Raw genomic sequence first — 17,589 nt, 5'->3', positions numbered from 1 at the left:
TATGTTTCAAGTTGTTCTTTTACTACTAATTCTAACACTTTTTTATATATTGGTAACATATTAATAGGCCTGTATTTGCTCGCTTTTTTGGCTTTATCTATGTTTGGCATCGTTCGGGGGTATTATAGTAAAGATTTTCCAACTTTCCGGACAGTGACCTTCTCTTAAAAAATTATTAATTAAAATCGCAAATTCTTTTTTTATTACAGAAAAAACTACCTTCAACTACCTATATCACTAGTTATTCCCTTTTTCGTACCTTACTTTTTTGATAATCCCATAACTATTTCTTCTAGCTGCTCTAGTGTAACAACCTCAAAACTTTCCATAATTCCTTTCCATAATTCTCGATAGTATAAATCGTTTTTTTATTTATATTCATCCAAAATTCAATTATATCACTGCCGAGTCTATCGACCTTTATAGAGTTTACTATACTATTAATACTTTGTATATAATATAAATTAAATTTATTGGCTATATTGCAGTCTTTGGTATCGCTTAAAATCTCAAAATCTATCTTTCCTACTTCCTTTATACCTACTGGCTCGCCCCTAATTACTTCTTTCAAGGTTTTCTACAATGTCGTAGAATTTCCTCTGTTAAGATCTATCATATTTTCATAGTATTCCTTTTTGTTATTTCTGATTAATTTTACTACTGCATTTCTTTCGATTTTATACTGTAACCAATCTTGTTCGGTGTCATTATGCATTGCTTTCCTATATACCTTATCCCTCCTATCCGCAGTCTCTCTAATTTCATCTGAAAACCATTTTTTCCCTTCCCATACTTTCGGAATTCTAAATTTTTTCTTTGGTGCCATTACATCTAACGCATCTATTATACTGTTAACAAATTTTTTCGCTCTCTCACTCACACCCATATATTCACATTGCTATCCCTGACTTTCCTGTAATTTGTTTTTTACTAATATAACAAATTCATCTTCATGAAACTTTTTGTAATTTTTAGCGCTAAATTCCCTGTATTTACTTTCAATTTTACTCACACTTAACTGTACTTTCAGCCACGCATGGTCCATAATCTTTGGTTCATAAATTACTTGTACTATTTTATTATTATTAGAGAAAATTAAATTTATAATTGTCTAACTGTCTCTCGTAACTCTTGTCGGTTCGTTCACATACTGTTTCATACCCAAGCTTAACATTGTCTCTTGCAATTTCTTCGCATAAAACGAGTCCGTGATAAAATCTATATTAAAATCTCCTATTACCAAGCATTCTCCCTTTATTATTAACTCCTCTACTATATCTTCAAAGAATCTCATGAAATCCTCGTGCGATGCGCTTGGTAAGTGATATATTACCATTATCACTCCTTTATATAGTTTGTCTTTCATTTCTATCGCAGCACACCAACAATTTGATTCTAACTTTTTTATTAGTACTACTTTATATCTAATATCGTCTCTTATATACATAATAACTTCCCCTGTGTTCCTATTTTTGGCATCGCATCTAATTACAGTGTAACCCGGCACATTTACTTCATTGTCTCCTATTTCACTAATCAGCCTGGTCTTCGACATCGCTATAATCACAGGACTTATCTTCTTCATAACCTGATGCTGCAGTTTGTCTATGTGCGCTGGTAAGCTCTGTACATTTGTAGACATAATGATTTCTTCTTTCTTCGGTTGTTGCTATTTTGTATCCTCCCAACCTGCTCTCCTCTTCTCTTCCTGTAACGCTCTCTTAAAAGTCATTCTCGACTGGTGGTTTTATGTTTGTCATTTATTTTTGGATTGTATGTTTTATTTTTGAACATACAATTCACACATTTGCTCTCCGTCGCTGTGCAAACACGCGAGCTATGATTCTCTGCACATTTGCAGCATGTTTCTTCTTTCGCAATGTTCTTCACAATTTTTCGCAATGTGAAAGTACTCCCAGCATTTAAAACATCTTTTGACACTGACGTGATTAAATTTAAAGTGATACAGGACATTTCTTCCATCCTATATTTAGTTTTGATTTCTTCAATATCAGCTCGTGCGTCTCTTCATCTACTTCCATTATTATTGATCTTTCTTCATTTTCTCTTCTTTGATTGTTACTCTTTTCTTTAACCATTCTCTTCACAATTTGCATATATACTGCATCTATTTTATTCTGCTTCTTAATCGTATTTATAAGTTCATTATTATCTAAGTTCATCTCTTCTAAATTTATGTTAACAATTTTTACTTTTGATTTCGATTGAGACGACTCCAGCGTTTTATAATTCTCTCCCAGCTTAGCTTGTACTGTCTCTTTCAATTTTTTTATCTCTTCTCCAGTTTCACAACCCATAATTACTACTCCTTTACTTTTTTTCTTTAATTTCGTTACACCCATTGCCATGTTTTTTATATCTACCTTTTCTTTTATTACTTTTTTCGTGTCTTTCACTCTTCTGTTGCAATTTTGGTTTAATGATTATAACGTTTTCTTTTTTCTTTTCTTTAACCGCTTCACTGTAGCTTCTCTGTGGTCCTTCCTTTGATCCATATGCTGCTCCTTGTATCATTTTCTTCAAGTTTTCCAGTTCTTGCTTGACATTTTCTAATTCTTCTTAAACTACTTCTTTAATCATTATTTTAATTTTATTTTTACGCACCGCCTCATCTTTTATTTCTTTTACAGCTCTTATAATCCAATCTAGTTTTAAATCAATGCCTGACTCTTTACTTCCACTGCTCATTGTTGTGACCGCTCCTGTAGACCCTACAGATCCTGTCAATGATGTCCTATCTCTTCCTGTCGGTGTCGGTACTTTCTCAATATCAATCAAAAATTCCTCAAATGGGCCTTTATACGGCACGTACTTTTGGTATCTATCAGGAATTTTATCCTTAATTACACATCCTGGATAGTAAACAAACTTCGGGCAAGTTTTACATTTAACAACTTTGCTCTTAATTGTTTTCCTACATGCCGAGCATCGGTATTCTGCATATTCCTCGACCATGCTGATAATTACCGGCCGAAATAGTTAATATCAGCATAAGCGATTCGTCACCTGTGATCCATTTACACACGTCAGCACTAATTGTGTCCACGTATAATGTCTATTGTCTTGTGAGACTTTAATGTCCCGAACAATTAATTCACTGCTCACATTCACAAATCGCCATATCTCGGCTAGATAACTTTCAGAGCTATCCCCGGTCTGGCGGCGTAAATCAAACAACTTATTTTACGTCTTTTCTTACTTTAAACCACTCAAAAGTTATTACATTTACAGAGTGACTCTCGACACGTCTTCTCCTCGCCAGAGAGAGCGAGAGAGGAAAAGGGAGCGGAAGCGGGAACGGGAGAGAGAGAGAGGTGTGTGTGTGTGTGTGTGTGTGTGTGTGTGTGTGCGTATGCGTATGTGTTTTATGCTTTTATGCGATAAAATTATTTTTCTTGTCGGACAGTTGATTGCAAGGTTGTTCTGTGTAAGTGCTCGCGTCGGACGGTGAGTTACGCCGCCTCTCTCCATATCTACACGGCCCATGATTCGCTAACTTTATCCTCTTATAATTCAAAAGTAAGCGTCGGACAAAATTTTCGTATAGGAAAAATCGTCTCAGATCCAAGAACACGTCTTTACAGCGACACATGGGTCGTTCTGAATCACCCTGTATATGGGCTATGGTTGTGGAATATCATTGTTACCCTGTACATCTGTTTGCAATTTTACAATGTCATCTTGTAGACGTTGTTTATTAAAAGTAAAGAAATTAATTTAAAAAGTTTTAAATTTTATTTAATAAAATGTTTAAGTCGAAAGAGATATTTTTAAAAAAAAGTTTTTTATTTTCATTTTATTAAAATTGGTGATTCACGTACTTCAGACGCGTTTCTTTTGTGAGTTATTTTTAGAAAATCAAATAGTATTCCACAACACTTTCCTTTCCTCTACAATTTTTCAGAAGTATCGTAATAAAACCAATGTTTCAGAAGTATCTTTGAAATAATTCAACTAAAAAAACTGAAAATTAAACATGTCAGAAAAGTTGTGAAATATGTCTATGACATTCGTAAGACCCCAGACAGCACATGACTCTAATGGACGTTCAGATTTGATTTTAATCTGGTCTAAACATTGATGGACAAATGTTTTAAAAAAAGTACGTTATTCAACATACAAAGTATATTAACATTTTAAAAATATTCGTTTTATGCAAATATAATAATTTTCTAAGTCTGCTTGTGACGTGTTGTTTTAGCTGACATAACCAAGCAAACATTTTTTTTTTAGTTATACGAGGAGCTTTATATTCATTGAAAGCACACACGCAGCACGCACACACGCACACAAGCGTGCGTGTGTGAATTTAATAACTTAAGAGAATAAAATAAAGAGTCCCTCAAAATAATTATCTCACTCTGTTTAAACTACAAACTTTCAAATTTACTTTGCATACAGAATATTTTTGGCTTAGATGAATAAACGTTATATGAATAACTTTTTTAAATTACAAACTTTATAGTTTTTTCATCATTGGAAACGAATTCGCAAACAAATTTGTATCACGTCATATTTCAATAAATTGGAATTAAAATTGCCAAAAATGACACTTTTGAATACTGTTGAGCTCAAACATAGCTAAAAAACGTGACATGATAAAGTAATTTTATTTACGGAATCGTTTTTGACAAGAAATTTATAAGAATCATATCATTTGGATTGTGGTCTAAAATTCATGTTACACAGTGATAGACTAGCTTGGTCTACTCAAAATTGTTTAATTTACTAATTTAATCCAGTTTAGTCTTGCGTCCTAAAGTGGACGTTTTTAAAAAATCCAAAACAGTATCACGGGATATGTTTTAAAACATTTTTAAGATATTCATGGATCTAATCTGAATGTTTTCAATATATCCAAAATGTCCAAAGTGTATATTTGAAATATATTTTTAAAACGTTACTGTGCTGTCTGAGACAGTTCTAAAATAATAAAATGTTCGCCATTCTGGATATCTTACAAAAAATTATTAAAAAAAGTGTACAAATTTTCTAAAATGGTACCAAAAAAGTGTAGGAGGACTTTCTTTTCTGGTAGTGGATGAGTAAAAGCTCGTGTTCACGAGAAAGTAAGGTACATTTGTGAGAGAGTAAGGGAGAGAGAGTATGTAGATGTGAGGAGCGAAGGGAAAACATAGGGATTGCGTAAAAGTGAAGGGAGAGGAAAAGGACCGGGAGATATAAAATGGACAAGGAACAGTAAAGTGAGGTTAGGGTAACAGTCGGTGAAAAAGAGAGCGGAGAGAGAGAAGAGAAGGCGGTTGGAAAATAGGGAATTATAGTTACGGTAAGATAGCGCGCGAAGAAACGAAGCAGGGAAGAAAGTGGATCGGGGATAATGTGCTATGGTGAAAAGTCTGAAAAGGAAAAGGGAGATGATGGGAAAAGAGTCATTAGAGGAGAGGGTAGATGTTTTTAAGTGGAGCCACAAAATAAGCAAATCGCCGGAGAGAAGGGGGATAAAAAAGGAGATAGAGAAAATGCTGCAGGAAATGAGGAAGATAAAAAGGGAGAAAAGAATTAAGAAAAGAGAAAATAAGAAAAGGGCAGAAAAAGGCGATGTAGATGGAGATGGAAAAGATAAAGAAAGAATTAAGGGCTAGAGAGGAAAGATGGAATAAAGAGAGAGAAAAATTCCTGAAGAGAATTGAGAAGATAGAGTATGAAATAGAAGGGTTGAGGTTAGGAAGGAAAGAGTAAGGGAAAATAAGCGAAGAAGCGACAAAAGGAGAAAGATGAGGATTTAAAGGAGGGGAGAGAAAGAAAAGGGTTAAGCCTTTTCAAGGCTTAACCCTTACCCAATCAGAAAGAAGGAGAGGAGAGACAGGAGATAAAATTTAATAATAAAAGGGCTGAAAGGAAGGAAAAGAGACATGAAGAAAAGAGTACAGGGGATGATAAAGGATTTGAAAGTGGGGGGGGGGTAAAGTTAAAATAAACAGGGGGTGGATACAGGCAGAAAAGAGAAGGAGGAGATGGTGATCGTGAGACTGACGAGCGAGGACGCAAAGAGAAAAGTTATAGCGAATAAGTGGAAATTGACAAGTAAAGATATGTGGACTTAATGTGGGAGGAAAAAAAGATTAAATGAAGCGTTAGAAGAGCGGCAATAAAGAGAGGATGGAACGGGAGCAAGACGAGGATTGAGTAAAGAGGAGCATGAATTGGCGAAGAATGGTGGGCATGGGATGAAGAGAAAAAAAAATTAAGGAAGAAAAAAGGGGAGAGGAGAGTCATAATAGCAAAAAGAGGAGAAAGAAAGGAGGAGAATGGGATAAAGAGAGGAGAAGAAAAGAAGGGGATAAAAACTGGAGAGATGATGGAAAAGAGAGGAGGGATAACGAAAGGGAAAAACGGACGAGCGAAACAAAGGATACAGGGAAGGAGAAGAATGAAAAGTGACATTCTGGAATCTAGCGGGGATAACCAACAAGAGGAAAAATTTTTGGAAAAAAGGTAGGAAGTAGGTTGTGATTATAATTAGCAAGACTTGGTTAGATGAAAGGGGATGAATGAGAACCAAAGATTTTTTCCAAGGAGCCATAGATGGGAAATGCAGTTAGCGAAAAAAAAGAGTAAACAAGAAAGAGCAATGGGAAGAATGTTATTAGGAGTAAAGGAAGGGATAGATGTAAGATAAGTGAAGGCAAAGAAGAAAGAGGGGATAATTAAGGTAAAAGTAGAGATAAAAAGGAAGAAATGGAGGATAGTGGGTATATATATGAACAGAAACATGGATAAACAGATGGCAGATATAAAAAAATCGAGAAGGAAGGAGAAGGAGTAAGGACTATAATAGGAGCTTTTAATGCCAGAACCGGAGAGAAAGGTAGGGGAATAAAGGGACAAATTAGGAAGAGAAAAAGGAAAGAAGGAAATCAAGGTATAAGAAAATAAACAGTAAGAGAAAGATTCCAATAACGGGATAGAAAAAGTGAGATGGTCGATTTTTAATGGGACTTACGGAACATGTATAGAGAGTAGACATTCACTGAGGGGATGAGGGAGACAGTCATAGATTATGTATTAAGATCAGTCAAATAAAAACGAGACAAACTGTATAACGAGCATGCAACGTGGAATAAACGAATTCGAGAAAATCGTTTATTCCACGCAAACACACGCTCACGCGATATACTGTGTTCAACATACACAGCAGATATTTGGGTTTAAATTGCACTTCCTGACATCTCTTCCGCAATCAAAAACCGCATTACTCTTCGCTGTTCTTTTTTCCCGGCCTCCATAGTAATGTCGGACAAACACACGACGCGTTAACCTTACTTCGAGTACGTCTAACAAAAAAATGACACAGCGGTCAACATTCGCGCCTTTCTCCCTTAATTCCCAGTAGAAATCACGTCTATAAACACGCAGAAAAGGGTTACCAACTTCCGTACCATGCTTGTTATGCAGTCTGTCTTGTTTTCATTTGACTGACCCTAATAATAAGAAATATTGAGACAAAAAACATAGTAAACGGAATAATGATAGAGAGAAGACTGTATAGATTTGGACCACCATCCCATTAGTAGTGTAGATTGAAAAAAATAAAGAAAGGCAAAGAAAAAGAGAGGGGAGGAATAGGGGAATAGGGAGATTACCTATCATCCATTATTAATGCTCCTAGCGCCTATTTGAATTTTTCTTTCTTCTTCTCTTGGAGGACGAGAAAGAAAAATTCAGATAGGCGCTAGGAGGATTACTAATAAATGATGGGGAGGTGGGAAAAGCATGGGAGAAAGTGAGAGAGCAGATTAATGATTTTTTCAAAACAGGTAGCAAAGAGAAGAAGGGTACAATAAGAAGAGGGTGTTGGGACGAAGAATGTGAGGGAAGACGAGAGCAATGAAAAAAGCATTGAGGAGGTGAAAAAGAAAAGAAGGTGTACACAAATATATAGCAAAGAAAGATTAAAATATAAAAAGCTAGTAAAAAAAAGGAGAATGACAAATAAAAGAGAGAGTTGAAAAATACTAAAACGGAAGATCAGGTTTGGCAAATGGTGGGTAAAGCAAAGAAGAGGAAAAGAGTGATAGAATTAAAATGGAAGAATGGGATAATTTTTTTCAAGGGCATGGCAGGAGTAAGTGGGAAAGTGAGGTGAGAGATAGGGGGGAGAAGGGAAAGAGATTAGGAAAAGGGACTAACAAATGACGCAAATTGCAAAACACAGAATTAGATGAGCCATGGTTTATTCGAAAGGAGGGGTTGAGGGTATAAAAAGTGTTAGAGCGTTTGAGTGCATGGGTCTTTGTTTCAGAAAAATTTGCATGTAAAGTTTGGCATTTGCCGCGCGGTATGGTAAGTACCATTGTGCGGTAGGTTAAAGCGTAAAACGCGGTGGCTGAGGAGACTAAGGCGCACGCTTTCTATTTTGTCCTCGGCGGCCGCGTGAAGAGTGGTGTTCAAAACTATTGCTATTTTTTTTCAATAATAGCTACATTGATAAATTGTAAATATTGTGTGCCTTCGTCTCTTCAGCTATTGCGCTTCACGCTTTAACCTATCGCACAATAATACTTACCATATCGCGCGCCAAATGCCAAACTTTTATGCAAATTTCTCTAAAGCAAAGACCCATGCACTCAAACGCTCTGACACTTTTTATACCTCAACCCCCCCTTTACGAATAAAATAGTTCATCTAATTTCATGTTTTGCAATTTGCGTCCTTGTAAGACGGAAGAAAGTAAAAAAAGTACTGATAAGAATGAAGGATAAAAAGGCGGTAAGGCTAAATAAGATACTAGCGGAGGTGTGGAAATATGAGGGGGAGGAGATGGAGCTTTGGGTATGGAAATGTGTGATAGGATTTGGAAAGGGAAAGGATGTATTGAGAAGAAGAACAAAGGGATTATAGTGCTGATTGTGAAGAAGGGAGAGGGAATAAAAATAGAATACAGAAGAGTATCACTGACGCTATTAAAGTATATGTGATGGTATTAGCGAACAAATTAAGGGAAAAGGTAGAGGATAAAAGGCTGATTCCGCAGAATCAAAGAAGTTTAAAAAAAGTTTAAGGATGATAGATAATATATACGTAGTAAACTATCTAATAAATAGGCAGGTCAACAGGTCAGGGGAAAAAATGGTCGCTTTTTTGTGTACTTAAAGGCTACGTTTGATTCAGCGGATAAAGGGATATTGATAAAGTCAATAAGAGATTGAAGAGTAAGAAAAGGGCTGGTGGTAAGTTGTGAGGATGTGATAGGGGATACAAGGAATAGAATGAGAATAGACGAAAGCATAAAGGAGTGCTTCTGAACGGGAAGAGAGGTGAGGCAGAGTCTCTTAAGCCCAATTTTATTTAACCTTAACGGCGGATTTGAACCAAAAGATGAGAAAAGGTGGATGGGGAGAAATCAAGTTGAAGAGAAAAAAATTTACTAATTGTTTTATGCGAATGATGCTAATGGCGGAGAAAAAGGATGGAATAAAAAGTATGCTGTTTAGATTGGAGAGATATCTAGACAGAAAAGAATTAAAACTTAAAGTTAACAAAACAAGAATAATGAGGTTTAGAAAAGTAGGACAAAAGAAAAGGAGGATGAACTAGAGATGGAAAAGGAGGACAATAAAAGAGTACGTATTTAAGATACGTAGTATAATGCAATGGGGGCAGAGGGCGCAGGTAAAGAAAAAAATGAGAAGAGAAGTATGGGAAAAGTTTGGGGGATTATGAAAAAAAAGTTCAAGAAAGATTGGGCCAGAATGTGCTGATTGTTTTTGATAGTCTGGCCAGTAATTAGATATGGGGTAGAAATATGAGAGTGGAAAGAGAAGGAAACACTAGCGAGGCTGCAGGAAAAATTTTTGAAATGAGTGTAGAGTGGAGTACACCGGAATATATGGTGAAAGAAAAGCTACAGAGAGAAAAATTAAGGAAAAAGGCGGGAAAAGAAACAATATAGGTTTTGAAAAAAGATTGAAAACTGGAAGAAGCAACCTGGCTAAAAAGTGTTAAGAGGAAGTTAAAATAAGAGGTAAAGAAAATTATATCAAAATGGGAAAAGAAAAGAAAAAAATTCTATGAAGAGAGAGAAGTGAAATGGGTTGACATAGAGGAAGAAAGAAGGGATGCAAGGGTTTGATAAGGAAAAAAGAAGAGATGCAAAGAGAAAAGACAGAAAAAAAGAATGAATTCAATGTTGAGTATAAGTGGATTAAGTAGGAGGGAGTGCCGCGATATTTGAAAAAAGGATAGGGAAAGAGTACGTGGCAGGGAGTGGCGATATATAAGTTAAAGAATGGAATGAGGGAAAATTGATATTGGGAGGAAGAGGAACATAAAAAGTGCAGGATGTGTGGTTGTGTGAGTGAAACATAAAAACATGTCTGGGAAAAATGTGTCAGTTAGGATAGAGAGGAACCTGAGAAGCGCCACGCCGGCCTTTTTCTTATAACGTTAAAATTCCCGGCGCACTAACGACGTACATCCCCCACTAAGGTACCCCCACTACATGATTTTAGCACAAACTTGAACCATTTTTATCGACAGTGTCGCAAATGGATGTAATTTTAGTTCATATTCCGGCCTAAATCGATATGCGTCGTTAGTGCGCTGGGAATTTTAAAGTCGCAGCATAGGCTTTTGCATAGCTGCATAACTGTATGCATAAGAAAATTGATTGGTCCGTTAGCACATGCATAAGAAAATGGACTAATTAATTTCTTTATACATACGATTATGCAGCTATGCAAAAGCCTGTATCGTAGCCTTTAGCGTTATAAGAAAAAGGCCGGCATGAAGCCTTTCAGGTTCCTCTCTGGTTAGGAAAAAGGAAGGAGATGGTAGGAAATGAGGGGAATTGTACTGGGAGAAAATGAGAAAGAAGAGGGATGGCTAAAGAAATCAGAAGCGATAAGAGGAAAGAGTGGAGGGGAGAGGAAAGGGGAGAGTGAGTAGGTAAATAAACGAGTAAATGAGAGAGTGAAGGAGGGGATGAAAGACGAGAACTCACGAGAGAAACCGGGAGCGGAGGTTTTGATAGGGTAGATAATAGAAGATAGCGGTGTGTGTGTGTGTGTGTGTGTGTGTGTGTGTGTGTGTGTGTGTGTGTGTGTGTGTGTGTGTGTGTACATTAGGCTAGGCTAAGGTTTAGGTTTAGGTTAAGAGGCGGCGTAGTTTGTAAGGTTAATTAAATTAGTATATAAGAGTTAAGAATGTAGATAAATTTGTAAAGAGAAACAATAAAGTTATATATACCAAAAAGGTACAGAAATAATTAAAACCTTTTAAAATATTGCTGACTTAGCTCAGTAAAATTAAAGTTAAGAAAGAAATAGTTGCTGAAAAGCTGAATTTTTGTATAAATTGGTAATATTGTATTTTTAAACATACTAAATTTTTCATGTGTGGAGGTATAACGGACTGTGCCATCTTGAAAAAATGTGAGAAAAGTTTTTGCTTTTATCTTAAAAACTATTTATTTTAAGAAAATTAATGATTGAATCGAAAATAAGGTTGATAAAATTTTTCGCAGTTTGCTTTTTGAACAAACTTCATACGACTAATAGTTTCCGAGAAAAAATTGTTTTTAAGAATTTCATATTTTTTAATGTTACGTAAATTTATTTTTTTGTTGCTTTTTAAAGATATCAAATTTGACTGCTCAAATGTATAAAATGTATGGAATAAAATTAAAAGAGTATTAAACACCTATAAAATGGATTTTTATTAAATGTTGTACGATCGATAGTTCCGGAATTATCATTTTTAAAGGCATTTTGATTTTTAGAGAATGAGACATTTCCTAGTAAAATACATTACTGAAAATATCTTACATATATACATATGTCTACTCTTACGCAAAAAGTAGTTATTATCAAAATGATAGTTTATTAATTTCTTTGCATTTTGGTTATTGAATAGTTTGTATATGGTTAATAGTTACTGAGATACAGCTGAAAAACTTTTATTATATGATCTAAATATAAACTTGTACTTTATAAACCGATATGAACCGGCACTCAACTTTAAGAAAAAGAATATTTTGTAATGTAATCAATTCTGCTTGGCTTGTACTCACTGGCTTTTCTTCTTGTTTACAACTTCAGATGTTAAAAATTATAGAAAGCTACAAAAATGTTAATCTAACCCCACATTATGATATTATTATTTTCAAAACGTTATCTGCGTAAAAATCGTTTGTACCCTTAAGGAGATGCAGATTGTATCAAAATTTTAAAATAGGGGATGAGAGTTAACTCATTATTTCTCACAATATTTGAAATATTTTGTTAAATGTAACTAAGTTTTTGATATCAGTAACTAAAATTTATTTGTTCACTATTTAACTAAATATTTAAGTAATATTTTTTTCAGTGTAGAACAAGCGTAACTAAACATTTCGTAAATTTTTTACGGAAAGTTCATGCAGCGTTTATAAAATGTAAATCAAAAAATATCGATCATACGAGCATTACGTAAGAAGCGTAATTACACGTTCTGCTGCCATATGCTTCTTGTTTGTTTTTTAATTGAAATTTTAAAACCAATTGTTATTAATTAAACTAATGAATAAAAAAGATGTACATCAATTGTTCATGGAATATCACAAAGTGTCAATTCCTAAACTTTTTGAAACGATCTTTGAAGTTAAGCAGCGTTAGCGATGAATGCATTATATTTAGTAAAAGTAAACACTTTCTTACGCTTCAATATTTTAATTTACGCTTCTTAAAGAATTGATTAAGGTTTTCATTACTCTTATCATACGCTTCATCTATGTTTTATACCTTATTTACGCTATATTTTTGCCAGGAAAGTTTTTCTCAGAATTTTTTGTGTAAATTGGTACACTTTTCAAAAATACTAAAAAAATATACATCTTTTCTTTGAATTTTTCATGTGACAAAATATTTCTAGATTTGTATAAAAAATTTGAGAAATTTAAAAAAAATTTTTTAAATTAAATAAAAATTCTCAAAAATTTATTTGTATTAAAAATTGAAAAAATTTTGAGAACAATTTTATAACTTTGATAAAATTTTATTTTTAATTTTTCAAATTCATTATTCAGAATTTTTATGTAAATTTTAGAATTTTTTATAACTTTTGTATAATTTTATAATATTTTAGAAAATTTTTTAGATTTTTATACTAATCTTAGAATATGTATTTTAAAATTTACAGGATGCATAAATCCGAACAAAATTCAATTCAAATTCCGCGTTACATATGATTTTAAGTTTTAAAAATTGTTTTTAATCACCATCATGAAATATTCTTTGATCCATTCAATTTTTATTGAGAACATTTTTTTCTGTCTCTTATAGTTTAAAATTTTTTCCAGGAAAAATTACTAAAGAAATAAATGACTCTTAAACCATTTTTATCTTTCGACGATATACGCTTCAAAAGAAAAAAAACTGATTTTTTTTAAAGAGTATTTTACCCCCTAAAAATGAAACCGGGCATGTATAAAAAAATACGTATCCCTTATTTTGGTATGATATTACAACATGTTGAAGGCCCATTAAAATCGGACGCGGACATTTCTGTCCGTTTTTAGGTTGCAAACAGGAACTTTTCCGGAAAAGTGAGAGTTAAAACGATTGCATAAGTATGTACGTATAATAACGTATAGTTATAAGTATTTTTGAGTAGTAAAAACGTACTGTGTGTAAATTTGAGGTGTAAAAATACTCATTTAGCACTCACAAACACTCACATCTCTCAGTAGTTTTCAAACTTGGGCCAAAAATTTTAGCTTAGGCCCGTTTTTTAATTTTCTTAAAAATAAATATATATTTTTTAGTTTTTTAACAGATCTTATTATTCTTATAGCTTAATCTGTATGTACTGTTTCGCATATGGTAAGATTTTTAATTCACTAAATTCAATTACGCATTATTTTACAACTTTAAAAACGCATCGGCTGGATTCGAACCTAAAATCTCGGAAAAGTAATTTAATACGCTAACACTGAGCTAATTGTACACTTGGAATATCGTTAATAAAAAGTTATAATTGAAGTGAAGCTGATTTGAACATGAAGAAACTTTCGTGTTAAGTACCGCGCGAACACTCTCACTAGCCCTTTGATTATTTAGCATTAGACATTTTTATAATAAACTATATAAATAAATTAAAACCTGTTCCTGTCCACCGCCAGACCAGTAAAAATAGTAAAAAAATAACAATTAGAAATAGTGTCGGACCATAAAGAATTATTGACGTAAAAAACATGTTACAGAAATCAATTTTGTAACTAATTGTTATAAAAAAATTATTCAAAATTAACTGTAGAGAAAAGTTGATTGCGCCAATCGATTCTCCGAGAAAATTTACTAAAGAAATATATATGACTCTTAAGCCATTCATATTTTATGCAAAAAAAAATAAACTATGGTATGTAAATAATTAAAATCCGTTCCTGCTCATGGCTAGACTGGTAAAAGTAGCCAAAAAACAATTAGTTATTGGACCTGACCATGAAAAAACATTATTGACGTAAAGAGCACGTTGCAAAAATCAATTTTGTAAATTAATTGTCATAGACAAATTATTAAAAATTGACTCTAAAGAAAAACTGCACCAATCGATTCAAAAGGAAAAATTACTAAAGAAACATATATGACGTTTTCTTAATTGTTATAGTTATAAACAAATCAGTTGCAAAATTGATTTTTGCAACATGCTTTTTATGTCAATAATGTTTTTTTTACGTTTTAGTCCTGTTTTTAATTGTTATTTTTTAGCTATCTTTGCTGGTCTGGTCGTGGGCTTTAATGAGTTAAAACAAAAAGTAAAAGTTCTTTCTCTGTAAAAAATATATTTTTTTTAATTTATGGAATGATTTAGTTAAATTTTGCTTATTTTTAAAAGAGAGAAATTTATATTTAAACATACTTTTTAGTATAATTATCTTGAAATAAAAGTAAAATCCAAACAGGTTTCTATACGGATTGTAACTGGGCAACCTAAGCTATACCTTAAATAAAGTTAAGTTTTAAATAAAGTTAAGCAAACCTTTATTGCAGTAATACCCATATGGGGACAGTATTAAATATGAATTAATTTCCGGATAAAATTCTACAGGGAACATTGCACATTTTAAAATAACATGATTAATTAAAAATTATAATTAATATATAGATAATATATAATTATTAGAATTTTTATTGAATCACGCTATTTTAAAATATGCAATGTGAATAATATATATGTACACACATGGTTATTAATTGTGAAACGTATGCATGTATAAACTTTTATGTGTGTGTATACGTGCTTGTGTGTGTGTGTGCGCGCGCGCGCGTGCGTGCGTGTGCGTGTGCGTGTGTGTGTGTGTGTGTGTGTGTACAATTGTGTATATTTGTTACGTTAAATAAGTATTAAATAATTTGTCCCCAAAATGTGAATCAAACCTTTCTATTTCCGCAAAAATTAATAAAATATGCTTATACGCGCGTAACAAATTTAAAAAATTTACTTTAACAACAGTACCCTATACATGTTCAAGTGGGATTTATAACATATCAAAAGAATAAATAGAATAGTATCATATATTTAGATATTAATAATACTTGAATATTGCATCGTGCCACTTATTCATGAATTAATGAAAAGTACTAATATAATTAATAGCGTATTCAATTTGTTGACTCTATCGGACTCCGAGTTAATGTCAGTTCTTTTTAGCTGCATTTTTTACACAATTTGTCTCTTTTTTCGTAGCTAAAAAGGACAGACATTGACTAGGAATCGATAGAGTCAGCAAATCGAATGCGCTATAATATAAATATAATTAAAGTTAAGAAAAATCAGCGAATATTTTATTCTCCTTTTGTGAGTAAAAGAACGTATAAATAACGTGTTGTCACTCATCAGCTGAAAAATGAATTTTGAAAATGGACAATCTACTCAAAAATACTCGTAAGCATACTTATGTATACTCGTCATCTTCCTTCGCAATAGACTGAGTGCAAGAAACGGGCTAAAAGCGGTCCATATGATGTGTAAAAAAGGTGAATTATTTTTGTAAGGGTATCTAGATGATTATCTAGATAGTTGTACATAGGTAACGGCAAATTGGTTATAAAATCTGTTTCTCATTTCCTATATTTCGGAAACGATTTAAAACTGTTAGAATCGTAAAATACATAAAAGAGAAGAGGGTAATGTGGCACTCGTTTTTATTTTATTGTATAATTTCGTTTATAATCAATACTTTATATTAAAACTTGAACGATTATATTCGTCAAAGTGTCGTTTAATAGATTCAAGACTCAAAGTAATGAAATATTTATTACTTAAGACGTATTTTATAAAAATGTGACGCATTACATATCCGGTAGAAGGAAAAAGTAGTGGAAACATGGCCAGCTCATTTTTAAAAATAATAATTTTTTAAAAATTAATTTAATTTAAAAATAACACAAAATTTTATTATAATATTATATATTTTTAATTGTCCATTGGGTTTATTTGGAATTATCCTGATTTAAAATTTCCCTGCATTCAAAGACTAAAGATATTATTAAAAATATTATTTTATCCCGGTTTAACATTAAACAACAAACATAAAATGATATCTTTTATGTTTCTGAACATCTCTTTTTAGAGTAACATTCGATTTATCGAAGAAATATTTCAAAATAAAAATTTCCTTTAAAATCAATATTAACAAAGTCCCATGTTATTGTTTAACTCTGCATAACTTGAAGTGTGTAAAGCAAAATAAAAAGTTAAATAACAAAATAACACTCGAATGTACATACATTTGTGTGATAATAAGCTCAAGTTTAAAAACAATAAAAAAATATGTGTAATTAAATGCTAAAATATATCTTGAAAAAGTTTAAGAAGAGCTCAAAAATAAAATGTCTTTTAATAATTATTAGCTATCGCATATTGATATATTAGCACCACCAAAAAACTACTAATTGTATAATTTCATAAATAATTGTTAGAATTTGTCACCTAATAGCGGAGATAATAAGTGTAGTTATAATGTCTACAGAGTAGCTATAATACCTTCCTTTCCTCTATCCGATCATTTCACTACATTTTAAAGGGATAGGTTAGCTAGAGTAGTCGCCCATGACTTAATCGGACACGTATTTAACTATTTATTCATTTTGTATTAACAAATAAAACAATTTAATGCTTTCAATGGTTTTAAATGCTTCCATAGCTTTTTTTAAGCATATGTACGCGGTATTTAATTTCTCTAAATTATGGAAACCGCAATAACATGCAAATACACAATAAAGACACATAAGAAATGCATAGCGATGAAGAAGTGCAAAATTTATTATATGTTGCACCCCGATCCCGAAGTATTTTGTGCACATTGGACTTGTTTTACATTTTATCCTGTAGCTTCAGTTAGATGCAAGATATTATGGTTTATTACAGCGCATTTTCTTGCTAAAATACACACGTTTCATGAACATATCAATCAGTTTTGTGTTATCTTTTTCCGTTTTTGAAATATTCGTAAGCAAAGAAAGAACTACATAAAACCCCTCATCCTACTCTATTAGAAAAATAATTTGCTAAGAAACCATTTTATTAAAATAAAAAATCTGATAATACGATGTCTCTTTTCTATATTAT

At 32.6% G+C, this 17,589-nt stretch overlaps 1 protein-coding gene across 3 annotated transcripts in view; it reads right to left on the bottom strand.

Moving 5' to 3' along the window:
• LOC105200182 overlaps positions 1-17,589 on the bottom strand; it is a 112,490-nt gene that overhangs the window by 41,099 nt on the left and 53,802 nt on the right. The window lies entirely within an intron of this gene.

The sequence above is a fragment of the Solenopsis invicta genome, chromosome 14 (genome assembly GCF_016802725.1).
Source record: "Solenopsis invicta isolate M01_SB chromosome 14, UNIL_Sinv_3.0, whole genome shotgun sequence".
Taxonomy (NCBI): Eukaryota; Metazoa; Arthropoda; class Insecta; order Hymenoptera; family Formicidae; genus Solenopsis; species Solenopsis invicta.
This window is presented reverse-complemented; position numbering and strand designations above follow the sequence as displayed.